Genomic DNA, 17,209 nt, shown 5'->3' with positions numbered 1-17,209 from the left:
CACCGGCTGAGCCAGATCAGCTCTGGACAAAAGGCTCCAGGCACCCTGACCCAGGGAAGTCAGCCAAGCTAGGAAGGTGCTGGCAGGTTTAAGTCAGGCCAGCAGGCAGAAGAACCAGGCGCAGAGGCCACCTGAGCAACACGAGTTGACAGATGTGAAGATCCATCTCATCTTATGGTCAACCAAGGTCAGAAGAGGCTGAGAGGCAGGATCCTAAAGTCAGACCAACTCAGTGGGGGTGGGAAGGCTCTAGGACAACAGATTCTGCTCTGTGCATGGATTTGGAGGCCAGCTGTGCAGGAAGGGCCACCTGACTCCTCATCCCTATTGTGCAGGCTAAGCCCACGCCCCAGATCTAAGGGGCCCCTCTGCCTTCCTCTGCCTCAGTCTCTGTAAGATTCTCCAAATGGTTTCCAGAGTCATCTTTCCAAAGACAAGTCTGATCACATCACTCTGATTGAAAACCTTCAGCGACTCTCCACTGTCTGAAGACTGCAACCTCCCTAGCATGATACATGGGACCTTCCTGTTCTCACCTTAGACAATCTTTCTCTCTGTCCCCTTCCACCTCTCTACATCCATTCTTCAGGCACACCAAAGGACTCCTTATCTTCTGTACAAACTGTCTTTCCAAAAGTTTCTCCTCTCTGGAACGCCCTTCCTTCTTCTTTTGCCTTGAGAAACTTTCTTTATCCCTTAATCCCCAGTCCTGCAGAACCCTCACCACAAAGCCTCCTCTCTCCTCAATTTCAGCAAGTTCCTCCAACCATCCCCTCTACTCCGGGGCACTTTCTACACAATTCCACTGCTCCCACTACGCATTTTAATTAAACACACAGATGTATCTTATTTATATCCCAATACACAGTACACATTGCAAATAAACGCTCAATAAAAGTGGAAGAAAGGAGCAAACAACCTGAGGAACTAGGAAACCAACAAACTAGTTGCCATCCATTCAAGCAAGCGGTGGTTCTGGGAAAAACCATGGAAATTAGTAAACTCGCCCAGGCTAGCAAGCAGAACTCAGGGACAAAAAGCTGGGGCAGGTGGTGACTCGAAGAAGGGCAGCAGTGAGTAGACACCAGTCACCTGGCAGGCCTCCAGGGACAGCACTGCTTTCCCACCAGGTCTACCCATGCAGCATTCCCAACGAGGCTCTAAGTAACTACATGTCCCAATTGTAAAACAAAACCAGAGAAGGCTCAGCTCAGCTAATGAAGTTTTTGTTACATCACAGCTTTGAATTCCTTAGGTTTTTGTGGTTTTTAATGATTTCAACAGGATGTTGTATGCTCTCCAAAAATAGTGTATGATAAGCAGGAGGAGGGGAGGGGCGAAAGGGGAAGGGAGTGTGAACACTTGTACAAAATGGAGAACCTGAGGGAAGAAGAGCACACACTGGCTGGATTGAGGTAGCTCCCAGACTCCTTTAGCTTAATCACAGAAGGCTTAAATCTAAAATATGAAGCACGGAAGAAAGAACAGTGCTCCAGGCATAAGACTGGAAACAAAATGATTATGTTAAGAACACAGAAGGGCTTCCCTGGTGGCACAGTGGTTGAGAGCCCACCTGCCGATGCACGGGACACGAGTTCGTGCCCCGGTCTCGGAGGATCCCACATGCCACGGAGCGACTGGGCCCATGAGCCATGGCTGCTGAGGCTGTGCGTCCGGAGCCTGTGCTCCGCAACGGGAGAGGCCACAACAGTGAGAGGCCAGAGGTGTCTACTGTTGCAGTCCACTGCCAAAATTTGCTTATGGTTTATTTCCAGTTTTATCAGTCAGATTTACATAGGACACCAGTGCACATCCCATGTAGTCCATTCTTGTCACAGACTCTCTAGGTTCTTCCCTTCACCAAGCAAAACTCTCAACACTTGCCGATTTTATATGCTCTAAATTTTAGTAGCAGTTAAAATCCAATTTTCACCTTGGATTCCGAGAATGTTTTATTTGGGAAGGCAAAAATAAATCATTTTTCCTGACCAGGCCTCCAAAAACGTACAAGGTTTTCATTACAGGATTCAGGCCGCTTTATCCCATGGCCTTGTTTTGCGGGTCCACCTCCAAGAGCAGCACAAGCCATCCAAATCGACTAAATAAATGGCAGCGTAGGTGGTACCATGACACTGTGTGTTCTTCTCAAAACTGGGTCTGCACAGTATGAGGACAGACTGCAAGGGATGAAACCAGGCTTATAACAAGGCACAAGGTTTCATGTACGCCCCTTTAGTTATTTAACAATGCAGAGACTTCAACGTGTAGCTAGAAACTCCATCTGAGACATCTTTGTGGCCAGATGAGGGCTCTCACACAAGAGACTACTCAGCACCACTACGTCTTGCCTGGATGGAGGAAGCATCTAGAGTAAAAGAAGGTAGAGAAAGAATCTCCCCTCCACACCAAAAGGCCACATGGGAGACAACCATATTGAAAAGGATGTTAGAATCCGGGATGACCTTCTCTCAGAATGGAAGATTCTACTTCTCCATGAGACATTATCACATGGACACAGGCTGACTCTATTGAACCACATTTTTATTCCCAGATTAAAGTGATTTTTACAACTTAAAAATACAAACGAGAGAGGGCAGACAGCAGAATAAGAACTACAATCCTGCAGCCTGTGAAAAAAACCCACATTCACAGAAAGACAGACAAGATGAAAAGACAGAGGGCTATGTACCAGATGAAGTAACAAGATAAAACCCCAGAAAAACAACTAAATGAAGTGGAGATAGGCAACCTTCCAGAAAAAGAATTCAGAATAATGATAGTGAAGATGATGCAGGACCTCAGAAAAAGAATGGAGGCAAAGATGGAGAAGATCCAAGAAATGTTTAACAAAGATCTAGAAGAATTAAAGAACAAAAAAACAGAGATGAACAATACAATAACTGAAATGAAAACTACACTAGAAGGAATCAATAGCAGAATGACTGAGGCAGAAGAACGGATAAGTGACCTGGAAGACAGAGTGGTGGAATTCACTGCTGCAGAACAGAATAACGAAAAAAGAATGAAAAGAAATGAAGACAGCCTAAGAGACCTCCGTGACAACATTAAATGCAACAACATTCACATTATAGGGGTCCCAGAAGGAGAAGAGAGAGAGAAAGGACCAGAGAAAATATTTGCAGAGATTATGGTGGAAAACTTCCCTAACATGGGAAAGGAAATAGCCACCCAAGTCCGGGAAGCGCCGTGAGTCCCATACAGGATAAACCCAAGGAGAAACACACCAAGACACATAGTAATCAAATTGCAAAAATTAAAGACAAGGAAAAATTACTGAAAGCAGCAAGGGAAAAACAACAAATAACATACAAGGGAACTCCCATAAGGTTAACAACTGATTTCTCAGCAGAAACTCTACAAGCCAGAAGGGAGTGGCATGATATACTTAAAGTGATGAAAGGGAAGAACCTACAACCAAGATTACTCTACCCAGCAAGGATCTCATTCAGATTTGATGGAGAAATCAAAACCTTTACAGACAAGCGAAAGCTAAGAGAATTCAGCACCACCAAACCAGCTCTACAACAAATGGTAAAGGAACTTCTCTAAGTGAGAAACACAAGAGAAGAAAAGGACCTACAAAAACAAAAACAAAACAATTAAGAAAATGGTCATAGGAACATACATGTCGATAACTACCTTAAACGTGAATGGATTAAATGCTCCAACCAAAAGACACAGGCTTGCTGAATGGACACAAAAACAAGACCCATATGTATGCTGTCTACAAGAGACCCACTTCAGACCTAGGGACACATACAGACTGAAAGTGAGGGACTGGAAAAAGATATTCCATGCAAATGGAAATCAAAGAAAGCTGGAGTAGCAATACTCATATCAGATAAAATAGACTTTAAAATAAAGAATGTTACAAGAGACAAGGAAGGACACTACATAATGGTCAAGGGATCAATCCAAGAAGAAGATATAACAATTATAAATATATATGCACCCAACATAGGAGCACTTCAATACATAAGGCAACTGCTAACAGCTGTAAAAGAGGAAATCGACAGTAACACAATAATAGTGGGGGACTTTAACACCTCAATTACTCCTATGGACAGATCATCCAAAATGAAAATAAATAAGGAAACAGAAGCTTTAAATGACACAGTAGACCAGATGGATTTAGTTGATATTTATAGGACATTCAATCCAAAAACGGCAGATTACACTTTCTTCTCAAGTGTGCACGGAACATTCTCCACGATAGATCACATCTTGGGTCATAAATCAAGCCTCAGTAAATTGAAGAAAACTGAAATCATATCAAGCATCTTTTCTGACCACAACGCTATGAGATTAGAAATGAATTACAGGGGAAAAAACGTAAAACACACAAACACATGGAGGCTAAACACTACGTTACTAAATAACTAAGAGATCACTGGAGAAATCAAAGAGAAAATAAAAAAATACCTGGAGAAAAATGACAATGAAAACAAGACAATCCAAAACCTATGGGATGCAGCAAAAGCAGTTCTAAGAGGGAATTTTATAGCTATACAAGCCTACCTTAAGAAACAAGAAAAATCTCAAATAAACAATCTAACCTCACACCTAAAGGAACTAGAGAAAGAAGAACAAACAAAACCCAAAGTTAGCAGAAGGAAAGAAATCATAAAGATCAGAGCAGAAATAAATGAAATAGAAACAAAGAAAACAATAGCAAAGATCAGTAAAACTAAAAGCTGGTTCTTTGAGAAGATAAACAGAATTGATAGACCATTAGCAAGACTCATCAAGAAAAAGAGAGGACTCAAGTCAATAAAATTAGAAATGAAAAAGGAGAAGTTACAACAGGCACTGCAGAAATACAAACCATCCTAAGAGACTACTACCAGCAACTCTATGCCAATAAAATGGACAACCTGGAAGAAATGGCCAAATTCTTAGAAAGGTATAGCCTTCCAAGACTGAACCAGGAAGAAATAGAAAATATGAACAATCCAATCACAAGTAATGAAATTGTGATTAAAAATCTTCCAGCAAACAAAAGTCCAGGACCAGATGGCTTCACAGGTGAATTCTATCAAACATCTAGAGAATAGCTAACACCCACCCTTCTCAAACTCTTCCAAAAAATATCAGAGGAAGGAACACTCCCAAACTCATTCTACGAGGCCACCATCACCCTGATACCAAAACCAGACAAAGATACTATAAAAAAAAGAAAATTACAGACCAATATCACTGATAAATATAGATGCAAAAATCCTCAGCAAAATACTAGCAAACAGAATCCAACAACACATTAAAAGGATCATACACCATGATCAAGTGGGATTTATCCCAGGGATGCAAGGATTCTTCAATACATGCATATCAATCAATGTAATACACCATATTAACAAACTGAAGAATAAAAACCACATGATCATCTCAATAGATGCAGAAAAAGCTTTTGGCAAAATTCAACACCCATTTATGATAAAAACTCTCCAGAAAGTGGGCAGAGAGGGAACCTACCTCAACATAATAAAGGCCATATACAACAAACCCACAGCAAACATCATTCTCAATGGTGAAAAACTGAAAGCATTTCCTCTAAGATCAGGAATAAGACAAGGATGTCCACTCTCACCACTATTATTCAACACAGTTTTGGAAGTCCTAGCCACAGCAATCAGAGAAGAAAAAGAAATAAAAGGAATACAAATTGGAAAAGAAGAAGTAAAACTGTCACTGTTTGCAGATGTCATGATACTACACATAGAGAATCCTAAAGATGTCACCAGAAAACTACTAGAACAAATCAATGAATTTGGTAAAGTAGCAGGATACAAAATTAATGCACAGAAATCTCTTGCATTCCTATAAACTAATGATGAAAAATCTGAAAGAGAAATTAAGGAAACACTCCCATTTACCACTGCAACAAAAAGAATAAAATACCTAGGAATAAACCTTCCTAGGGAGACAAAAGGCCTGTATGCAGAAAACTATAAGACACTGATGAAAGAAATTAAAGATGATACCAACAGATGGAGAGATATACCATGTTCTTGGATTGGAAGAATCAATATTGTGAAATGACTATACTACCCAAAGCAATCTACAGATTCAGTGCAATCCCTATCAAATTACCAATGGCATTTTTTACGGAACTAGAACAAAAAATCTTAAAATTTGTATGGAGACACAAAAGACCCCAAATAGCCAAAGCAGTCTTGAGGGAAAAAAACAGAGCTGGAGGAATCAGACTCCCTGACTTCGGACTATATTACAGAGCTACAGTAATCAAGATAATATAGTACTGGCACAAAAACAGAAAACATAGATCAATGGAACAGGATCGAAAGCCCAGAGGTAAACCCAGGCACCTACAGTCAACTAATCTATGACAAAGGAGGCAAGGATATACAATGGAGAAAAGACAGTCTCTTCAACAAGTGGTGCTGGGAAAACTGGACAGCTACATGTAAAAGAATGAAATTAGAACACTCCCTAACACCATACACAAAAATAAACTCAAAATGGATTAGAGACCTAAATGTAAGACCGGACACTATAAAACTCCTAGAGGAAAACATAAGCAGAACACTCTTTGACATAAATCACAGCAAGATCTTTTTTGACCCACCTCCTGGGGTAATGGAAATAAAAACAAAAATAAACAAATGGGACCTAATGAAACTTAAAAGCTTTTGCACAGCAAAGGAAACCATAAAGACGAAAAGACAACCCTCAGAATGCAAGAAAATATTTGCAGATGAGTCAACGGACAAAGGCTTAATCTCCAAAATATATAAACAGCTCATGCAGCTCAATATTAAAGAAACCAACAACCCAATCCAAAAATGGGCAGAAGACTAAATAGACATTTCTCCAAAGAAGACATACAGATGGCCAAGAAGCACATGAAAAGCTGCTCAACATCACTAATTATTAGAGAAATGCAAATCAAAAGTACAATAAGGTATCATCTCACACCAGTTAGAATGGGCTTCATCAGAAAATCTACAGACAACAAATGCTGGAGAGGGTATGGAGAAAATGGAATCTCTTGCACTGTTGGTGTGACGGTAAACTGATACAGCCACTATGGAGAACAGTATGGAGGTTCCTTTTAAAACTAAAAAAAGAATTACTATATGATCCAGCAATCCCACTACTGGGCATATACCCTGAGAAAACCATAATTCAGAAAGACACATGCACTCCAATGTTCAGTGCAGCCCTATTTACAATATCCAATACCCAGGTCATGGAAGCAACCTAAATGCCCATCGACAGATAAAGAAGGTGTGGCACATATATACAATGGAATATTACTCAGCCACGAAAAGGAACGAAATTGGGTCATTTTTAGAGATGTGGATGCATCTAGAGATTGTCATACAGAGTGAAGTAAGTCAGAAAGAGAAAAACAAATATCGTATATTAACGCATAAATGTGGAACCCAGAAAAATGGCACAGATGAACCGGTTTGCAGGGCAGAAATTGAGACACAGGTGTAGAGCACAAACATATGGACACCAAGTGGGGAAAGCAGTGGGGGCGTGGGGGGGTGATGAATTGGGAGATTGGGATTGACATGTATACCCTGATGTGTATAAAATTGATGACTAATAAGAACCTGCTGTATAATAAAATAAATAAAATGCAAAAATTTAAAAAACAAAAGAAAAGAAACAAAAAAAATACAAATGAATTTCTCCTATGTGAATCATTCACCACATTTTCAGAGAAAGCCTGTCTCTCACTGCAAGGCATATCTTATTAGAAATCCAGAAGAAATGTGCTAACTTTATAACCCAATATTTAGCTATTTCAAGTCAGAAAGAAAAATCTACCCTGTCCATCGATCAATGTGATAAAGCTCCTCAAAAAGTTCCCACAACCTCTGGCTGCAGATAGGGGACACTCTAACCCCACGTCCCTTCTAGGATTCAGCAAGTGTATGACCCACCTAGAGGTGTCCGAACAGAACAAGGAAGGTTCTGGCAACTGGGTCCTGTGAGTATCAACTGAAGAAAGTAGAGATAATAAGACAGATGGCAGAGTTCAGATATGTTAAACAAACTTGTTGTTTGAAGTTAGCTGCATGGTGAAGGTATTAGCAGGACTAAAGGTTGCAAATCACAGGAAGAAAGGATTCAGCTCATTAAGCAGGAGACCTTTTCAACAGTTAATAATCCTCAACAATGGAAGAGGTCAATATCTTCCCTGGGAATGGAGGCTGGAGGACCATCTCTCAGGAATGCTCAGGGTATGAAGTAGATGACTCTTAGGGTTTCTGCCAGGTCTAGGGTTCCATGCTCAGTATACACTGACAGGTTGCATTACTTGATTTAGGAAATGCAAATTACTACACACTAGAGAAACCCCAAGTACTTCTGTTGCTCTCACATCTCTACAGGACTGTGTCTGGGCAGATGCATTCCTACCCATCTCCTGTGTCTCACACCTCGTCCCTCAAATCAACATCACCAGAGATGCTCACCCCAGCCTGAGAGGTGAGGACTTATGCGAACTAGAGAGAAAAGGGAAAAACAAATAGAGCTACTCCCAGTCCTAATCACCATGATTCTTAGAAGATTGGGTGCATGAAAATAATTCGACCTTTCCTATCTGCATACCTGTATTAGCACTATATATCAGAAGGTAAGACTATTTAAAAATCATTACAATTACTCCTTGAATGTTCATGGTTTGACTTTTACAACAAAAAATTATTGCAAGCAATGGTGTAAAAGCCTTTGTTAAACATTGTTAAGAATTAACAGACTGCAAGACACTGTACTCTTCTAAATCTTGACCTGATTGAGAACACTTATCTGCAGACTTAATCTGAAAAACTTACCTTGCAAATCCTCAGTTTTAAAACACCACACCACTTTCCTGATACTCAAAATAAAGCTGTGATGACAACTGGTTTTAGATCTCCCTATAAATATATGAGCTGGAATGATAAGTTTTCAACTTATCATGGCTTCTATTTTTTGTCAATTAAAATCTCACCACTGGAGTTGCTTCAGAGATGAACAATTGCTTGAAGGGATTGTGATAAACATTGGAGTGTGGTTTCAAGAGATTCAATTTTCATACCTTAAGATTACTGATACCTATAGTATCCTCATTTCAAGAACGTTTGCTACACTGGGCCAGTGGATCTTCTCCAAGGAAGATTCAGCCTTGGGAAAAAGGAAGGAGTACTGGATTGGAATCATTACAGCTGGATCTAAACCCCAGCTCTCTCTGACGAGATGTTCCACAGATTATCCAGCCTCTCCTGACCAGTACTGAGACAATGGGACAGTAATCCCAACTTCAAAGGATTGTGGTGAGATTAAATGATGCATGTCCAAGCATGGTTGACCTTACCCCATCAGCCCCTGTGCAGGGACTAAAAGAAGGTGATCTTTTGGGGTGTGTTCTGCACCAGGACATAGTGTTTGGTAAGCAGAGCATGGGCTGGACCTGCACCATCCTCCTCAGCTTATATCTTGTGTGGATGCAACCTATCAAGTGGTACAGTGCTGGCCAATTTGTTAGGCTCTCAGGATACATTTCTTAAAAGGGTTCAGATATTTCAGTAGTAGAAGGGTCACTTCATGAAGATGGCCACCATGTCAAGGACCCACTACTTAAGACATTTAAAAATGTTAATAGTGAAGTACTCTTACAAATTATCCTTATCACATGTATGTAGCTCACTTTATTTTGTTATCAGGAACCATTATACACAGAAGTATAAAATACTTTGAGTTTGAATAAAGAACATTTTCTCAAAGAGATTAAGGCGCTAGAACCAAAGAAACAAATAAACAGAACCTAAAGTGTTAAAGGAATACAGATTTTTAAAATGCTCCTAGAGATTGCACCAAAGTAAAACATGAAAGAAGAGAGGCTGATGCATTGCAACTCTTTCTTGCAAGAGTGTGCAGAGCTGTGTTTAGGCAAGAACTGAAACAAGGCAGTGACTCAACGGCTGGACTGGGGAGAGAGATTCCAAAGGGATGGAGCGGCTTTAACTAAGCCCAATACCTAATACAACTGGAAGAGACCCCAGGGCGAGGGTGGGGGAAGGACAGAGGAAGGCAGGCCAAATGCAAAGGAACAGCAAGCCAGTGGGGAAAGTCAGAGAATGAGGTGGAGCTAAGCCATGGAGAATTCTCCCAATGTGGGAGTCAATCTGTAGTTGGATATCAAAATTAATCAGGAGACAGGGAAAAGCAAAGGTAATCATTCCTTTTCCCAAAAGTTTTGGATTGCTTCCAGTGAGATATTTGACATCTTTGAAGCAGTGTGGCAAACGTGGAAATATTGATAAAGAGGAGGAAGAAGAGGAAGAAAAGAGTATGTTTTTATAAAAGTATAGTATTCTACATCTGGTACTTCCCCTCAAAAGTAAGTAAGAATTACCAGGATAGAGTACATCATTCATGGGGGGAAAAAGGGAAGAAATTATATTTAAGGTCAACGTGATCAGTAATAGAGGATCAAAATATAAAATTGGATAATTATTAAAGGCCCGTTAGCTATACTTCTCCTCACATGACTAGCAGAAGAGGGTTTTTAAGTTCACCACAAATGATCTCTTTCCCAACAAATGCTGTCCCAGTAAGAGAGGTCCCAACACAAAACAAACTCCCAGGCATCTCCATGTTTGGCAGAATTAGTGCTTTATGACTGTGAAATTGACCTTCCCACACAATTCTACCCCCTGTGGGTCCAGTGAAAAGCAGTGTAAAGATGACCCGTAACTGAATAAATGACAGGAGCATAGTCTTTGAAGTTGGACAAACGTGGGTCCAAATCCTCACTTTACCCATCATCACCTACATGGCCATGGGCAAAACTCTCAACCTCTCTCTGCCTATTTTCTCTATAAAATGGGACTAAAAATGTCCATTTTCACAGACCTCTCAAAACTTAGACAATACATAGAGGCAGATTCTACGTGAGACAGCCACGTGTCCAGACATGCATGGCTCACAGTCAATATTAGACCCCTTCCTCTGGGTCCCTCATTTAAAAATCCAGGCTTATTTAACAAATGACAAAGTAATCTAACAGTTACTCAATATAATACAGTGTCCCAGATTCAACTTACAGAGAAAAGATGTATATAAAAAAAATAATAAGTTAGCTCTAGATATTTAAGAAGAAACACGATATTCTTAAGATTTTGCTAAAAATGTTCAGGTTTTCACAAAAGTGCTCTGACCGGTAGAAAATGGTCAGGGAGTAAATGCTGTGGAGAGTTTGTGATTATCTGGATTTCATTTTTATTCTACTCAATAAGGACAACATGGTATCACAATAAGTCAACCAGTTAATATCAATGTTCAAGCAGCAGATGATTTCACTTTGGGGACATCAAGATCCTTCTTGTCATATGCCATGTCTTGGTGCCAGAGGACCAAGACCATGAAGCCAAAATAGTGAAGCCTACTCTGCATCTACTCCCAAGCATACATGGTGCAATCACAAGACACCGCAGAACATGGAACTCCCTAAAACATGTCCCAGCGAATGTATCTGTTCTTTCACGTTCAGCTACTATTATGGACTGAATGTTGGTGTGCCCCTCCATGCAAATTCACATCTAACCCCTAACAGGATGATATTAGGAGGTAAGGCCTTTGGGAGGTAATTAGGTTTAGATGAGGTCATGAGGGTGGGGCCCTTGTGATAGGATTAGTGTCCTTATAAGGAGAGGAAGACAGACCAGAGCCCTTTCTCTCTCTGCCATCTGAAGACAGTGACAAGGTGGCCATCTACACACCAGGAAGAGAGCCCGACCAGGAACTGAATCTCTCAACATCTTGATCTTAGACTTCCAATCTCCAGAACTATGAGAATAAATTTTGGTTGTTTCAGCCACCCAGTCTATAGTATTGTTTATGGCAGCCCAAGCTGACTTATACAGACAGCAATGGTTTCTTGTGAATCCTCCACACCCAGGAGAAATGACCTAAGAGACTGGATGGAACAGTAGAAACAATATTGGAGTAGGAAGCAGAAAGCCTCAGTCTTGGCCCTTAGCTACCATAAACTCAAAACAAGACGTGAAGCAAATTTATTTATCTCTGGACTTTAGCTTCCTCACCAATCAAATTTTAAGGATAGACTAATTGCAAATATTCGTTGATGCACCTAGATTCTATGATTTTATGAAGACTCTAGAGCAGGGGTGAGGGTAACCTGTGAAGCTCCATGTTCCTTAAATGTTCCCTGCCTGCCAGGTTGATACACTAGATTCCCTGCTGCCACATGCTTCCTCGTCCTAACATCATACCGTGACCTGGACCAACTTGATCAGTGATAACCAGAATGGGCCTCCTCTTCTGGACCCTGCTTCATACCCTCTCCCTTTTCTGCTAGTCAGTATTCACAAAAAAAAGGGCAGCTCTTTCTAAAAACAGTCACGGCTTTTAAATGGCTCCTTTCTAAATTATAAAAATTATAATGAATAGATGATTACCAATAGGCAAAATATCAGAAATTATTCAAGACAGTCATGGAGACACAGATTTTCCATGCCTTGAGCGATGACTCATTTTAAAGTCACATTATGGTTGATCAACCCATTCTGCACAGGTGTCCCATAAATTATTCCAAGTGTGCAACTGCCATGCTCACCTCTACCCCCACCGAGAAGCACCTTATTCCAATGTTCTGGCACAAAGCCTTGAGGTATTCTGGCAAACAGAAGCTACACCCTCAGTTCTCTGAATCTGGTTGAGGAATGTGAATCCCATTTTTTGAAAATCTGGGATTTCTCATAAAAACCAGAATGAGCACCCTTATGGGGAAAGTTCTCCCTGTATGTAATGTAACAATTAATCCAAACTTCTGTCACAGGGCCTCTTTGTTTCTGTTAATCTTTTCGCTGTGATATAAACACACACTTTGGCAAAATGACTTCTGCCCATCTTCCGAGCAAAACAGTCCTCCAGCCTGTGGACCAACTATGGCTCCAAATCAAACTAGAAAACCTCATGAGAACTCTTCAGCGTCCATATACCAGAACATTAAATATGTTCATGTCTATGTGCCAATGAGAAAAAAGGTCCAAATCTCTGAACCCTATCACTAACGTAACTATAGCAACATATTTGATCAACTTGTTCTAAACGTCTGTTGTCATAAAGGAGAATATTGTACGATGGAGCACTGGCAGGGTAACAGGCATTGTCTCATAAGAAGAAGAGGAAAACGCTTAAATACTTCCAGATTTTCTAAAAGAACTTGTAAAAAATTTGCTTTGGCTTGAGCAGAACATTCTTTACAGGCAAGATTTTTTTTGTTGTTTTTGTTTTGTTTTTTTAAAGTCCACCCAGCTTTCTTTTATTAGAGTAATTAAAACAATGTTAGGCATGTGGTGTATCTGATACAACCATAATCCTCTGATATTTCAGGGTATTGATTTTGCAAAGTATCTACTGTGACTAGGGCATTAACTGTTGGAAATGTATCCACATTGATTTCTGACAGTGTATTTGTTTAAAGCCTGCTGAAGCCAAACCATGGGCTTCAAGGAATTCCAGTCAACTACTTTAGTTTTATGAAACAGTATTTTTAAAGTTACACTAAGGCAAAAATGGTTTTAAAGTAACATAAAAGGAGAAAAAATTCTTAAGCATGAAACGTATGATTCTACTTGACATCTTTTCTAAATAAACGATCAAATTTGGGCTGCCTATTTTCTCCACCTCTACGATGATTTGAGTATTTCAACAGTCAAGTCTAGCAAGCTATGATGTATGTGTCTTGCTATTCTTAAATTGCAAAAAGAATTATGTTTTTTCATGATTATATCCCAACATCATAATTCCTGTTAGCCTTTCCTTGCAGCAAAACACAAATAACATCATAAATCCTAGTACTAGCTGGTACAAACATGAAATTTATCCAAACTTCCATTACCAAGGATATTTCCTTTATAAAGTTAGACTCAAGATGAGGGAGGAAATAAAGACAGGCATGTAGGCATGGCATGGTTATTACTACAGCAATCAGATCACTCACAAATGATGAACATAAGGCCTATTCTCCCCAACGCTTATTTCTGGAATTGTATTGAGAGAAATTCTTTCTATGAAGCTTCATTGCTTGTCAGTTTCATTTTTGTTTACATAGAGATACTGAAAGGAACAAAAACCCATTTGAGGCCTCATAACACTATGTCAGCTGTAACACGTGCCTCACTTGGTTAAGCTTTCAGTTTTTCGGTATCTCATCCAAGTACACAGAACTCAAAACTAATAATTACCTGTGGTTTGGTCGCAAGTAGTATAGAAAAACTGAATGCCACAAGCCATATTAATAAGTTTCTTCAATTCCCTGTGAGCAGGGAACCATGTCTGTCTTGACCACTGCTCTGCCACTTGTGGTGGGAACATTTACTGCTCACCAAAGAACCACTTGCTTCCCCACATGCTCTGGTCCCTTACTCCGTTAGTCAGCTTGGGCTGCCATTACGAAACTCCAGAGACTGGGTGGCTTCAACAACATTTATTTTCTCTCCCAGTTCTGGAGTGTCAAAACCCAAAATCAAGGTGCTAGCATGGCCAGTTCTGGTGAGGACTCTCTTCCTGGCTTATAAGAGGCTGCCATCTTGCTATGTCCTCACATGATGAAGAGAGGGAGCTCTCTGGTATCTCTTATTACAAGAACACTAATCCTATCGTATCAGGGCCCCACCCTTATGACTTTATTTAATCTTAATTACTTCCTTACAGACTATCTCCAATTACAGTCACATTGGGGGTTAAGACTTCTCTTGCTGTCAGAATTGAGAGGTCATGTATTCCATACAACACAGTGGAAACCACCATCAGCCTGAGTCCCTGAGAGATGTGTAGCACAGAGCCCCCCTGCTCACCTGTTAGACATATAGCGCATACAAAGTGTAAGCTTTTGTAATGTTTATTACTGCAGCAAAACCTAACCTACACTGACTGATACTAATATACTTACTGACAACTCACCTGTGCCCAGTACTGAGCTCAGTCTGTAAGTGGCCCTGTCCTCATGCAAAGCACAAGCTTGTGGGGAAGAGAAGAGAGGCACAAAATCATCAACTTTAAAACAACTAAATTCAAAATGGTCTGATTGGATTCTACATGCAGTAAAAGGTCGGGAGGAGAGAGCAATGTGCACTGAAGGATTGAAATGCTTTTTAGAGGAGCAAACACTTGAGTCTCTGAAGTCGGGGTGGATTTGAAAGATCCTTCCAGGTACTGACTGTATTCGAGGTTTGTACAGTTTGCTTTGTCCACAGATCCTGTGCATATGTAAGTATCAGTGGTGCCTAAGATTGCAGAAAAGAAGAGAGACATCAAAATCATCACAGTCAGAGGACTGCATGACTAAAAGAGGCCTTGGTAGTCTTCTCAGCCAAACCAGTTATTTGAAAAATAAAGAAACCAAGGGCCAGAGATATGGTGAGTTTGCCAAAGTGGGAAAAGAGCTATTATTTTGGAAATACCAACACAAGCTAGTCCCCTTACCTCTCTGAGCCTCAAGTTTCACTTAAGTAAATGGGAGACAAGAATACCTACTTTTCCTTGTTATGAGGTTGTTTTGAAGGTCAGGTAAGGCCATACATGTGAATGTTCTCTATCAACTATTTTATAAAAATACACGGCCTTCCTAAGATGCCTGCCCCAAAGCCACAGAGCCGTCAGACCATCTTCTCAACTCCATCAAAGCCTGCACACTCTAAGCCAGTCCTCTCCAAAGTGCCATCTTGAAAGCATTGCTGTCTTTGTTCAAAATATTTAGAACTCCTCTGTCTGGATTTCAGAACTCTCTTCAGCGCTGAATACATGTTATTTTAAATGCCCTCAATGGTGGTATTCAGCCCACGAGAGGCTGAACTGAGCATCAGAAGCTTTCGGATTCACTGAGAACACATTAAATGGGTGAGCTGCAGAAAATCGAAGACTAGTTTTCATGTGCAGCTTGTTAACTGGTTCTGAAACACTTCCTTCAAAACCAGTTTCCAAACTGCACAACAGCAGTATCACTCGAGTAAATGCACAGTCTCAAAGAGAGATCTTGTTAAAACAATATCCAATTTCATATATAAATTCTTTTTTTTTTTTTTTTGCAGTACGCGGGCCTCTCACTGTTGTGGCCTCTCCCGTTGCAGAGCACAGGCCCCGGATGCGCAGGCTCAGCGGCCATGGCTCACAGGCCCAGCCGCTCCACGGCATGTGGGATCTTCCCGGACCAGGGCACGAACCCGTGTCCCCTGCATCGGCAGGCGGACTCTCAACCACTGCGCCACCAGGGAAGCCCTATAAATTCTTTTATATACAAAAGGAGAAAAAATGGAATGAGGATGAGGAATAAAAATACAGTATTTATCATCATTGTGGGGGAAGGTGCAGGGCAGAGTTGGGGAATCCTTTTATTGTCTTTCAACAAAGGGTAATGTTGCTTTTTTCACTACAACTTTATGGGTCATGTTCTGAAGAACTGTGTTGTTTTTTGTTTTTTAGCAAATCAGATGATTCCACTTCATTTTAGCAAATCTCAATTCCAAGGGGTAATGCAGACAAAGCCAAGAAACAACATCAGATCCTAGAAATACCAGCTTTGACTCTTCACACATTTTTGTAACGTATAGAGCCTAAACCAGCCATCAGTTCAGGTCACGGGCTCTTAAAACCACTTCCAACGTGCTCAGAACTGTCATCTTCAAATGTAATGATCACAAAATCTTGCCACTTTGTCAACATCAGAAGTGACACAACATGTATCCACTCTGAACTGCCCCATGATTATTTTCAATGCCTACTCCTCTGAAAAAACAGGAGTCTAGTTAATAGGTATATTATTTCAGTGAGCCTTAGAGGTATAAAATACGGAAATTTGATATTCCATGTCATGATAAAGGCATTTTCACTGCCTTTATCATAAATAAAATGAAAAACATCTGAGCGGACCAAAGAAACATAAACTTGCTTGTCTATAAAACAGGTCAGGGTAAGTGAACACCTGAAGCTGACAGCCTCTTTGGTGCCCAGAAGACATCGGCCTGGGTAAAGACTCGATATTAGGCAGTAGGAAGGGTAATGTCTGGGTCATCACCCATTCTCTTAAGTACTCTACTTCAGTTCTAAGAATCTATATTTTGATTATCCTAATGTCTCAGTCCTACATTCTCAATCCAAGTAAAACCAGCGGTTCTTACCGCCACTGGCAGAAGCCCAGTGACATGGA

General features: G+C 40.5%; 1 protein-coding gene across 5 annotated transcripts in view; it reads right to left on the bottom strand.

Annotated features, from left to right (window-relative positions):
* LTBP1 (latent transforming growth factor beta binding protein 1) overlaps nt 1–17,209 on the bottom strand; it is a 427,411-nt gene that overhangs the window by 182,161 nt on the left and 228,041 nt on the right. The gene's annotated exons all lie outside the window — the stretch shown is intronic.

The sequence above is a fragment of the Leucopleurus acutus genome (assembly GCF_964270905.1).
Source record: "Leucopleurus acutus genome assembly, chromosome: 12".
Lineage (NCBI taxonomy): Eukaryota > Metazoa > Chordata > Mammalia > Artiodactyla > Delphinidae > Leucopleurus > Leucopleurus acutus.
This window is presented reverse-complemented; position numbering and strand designations above follow the sequence as displayed.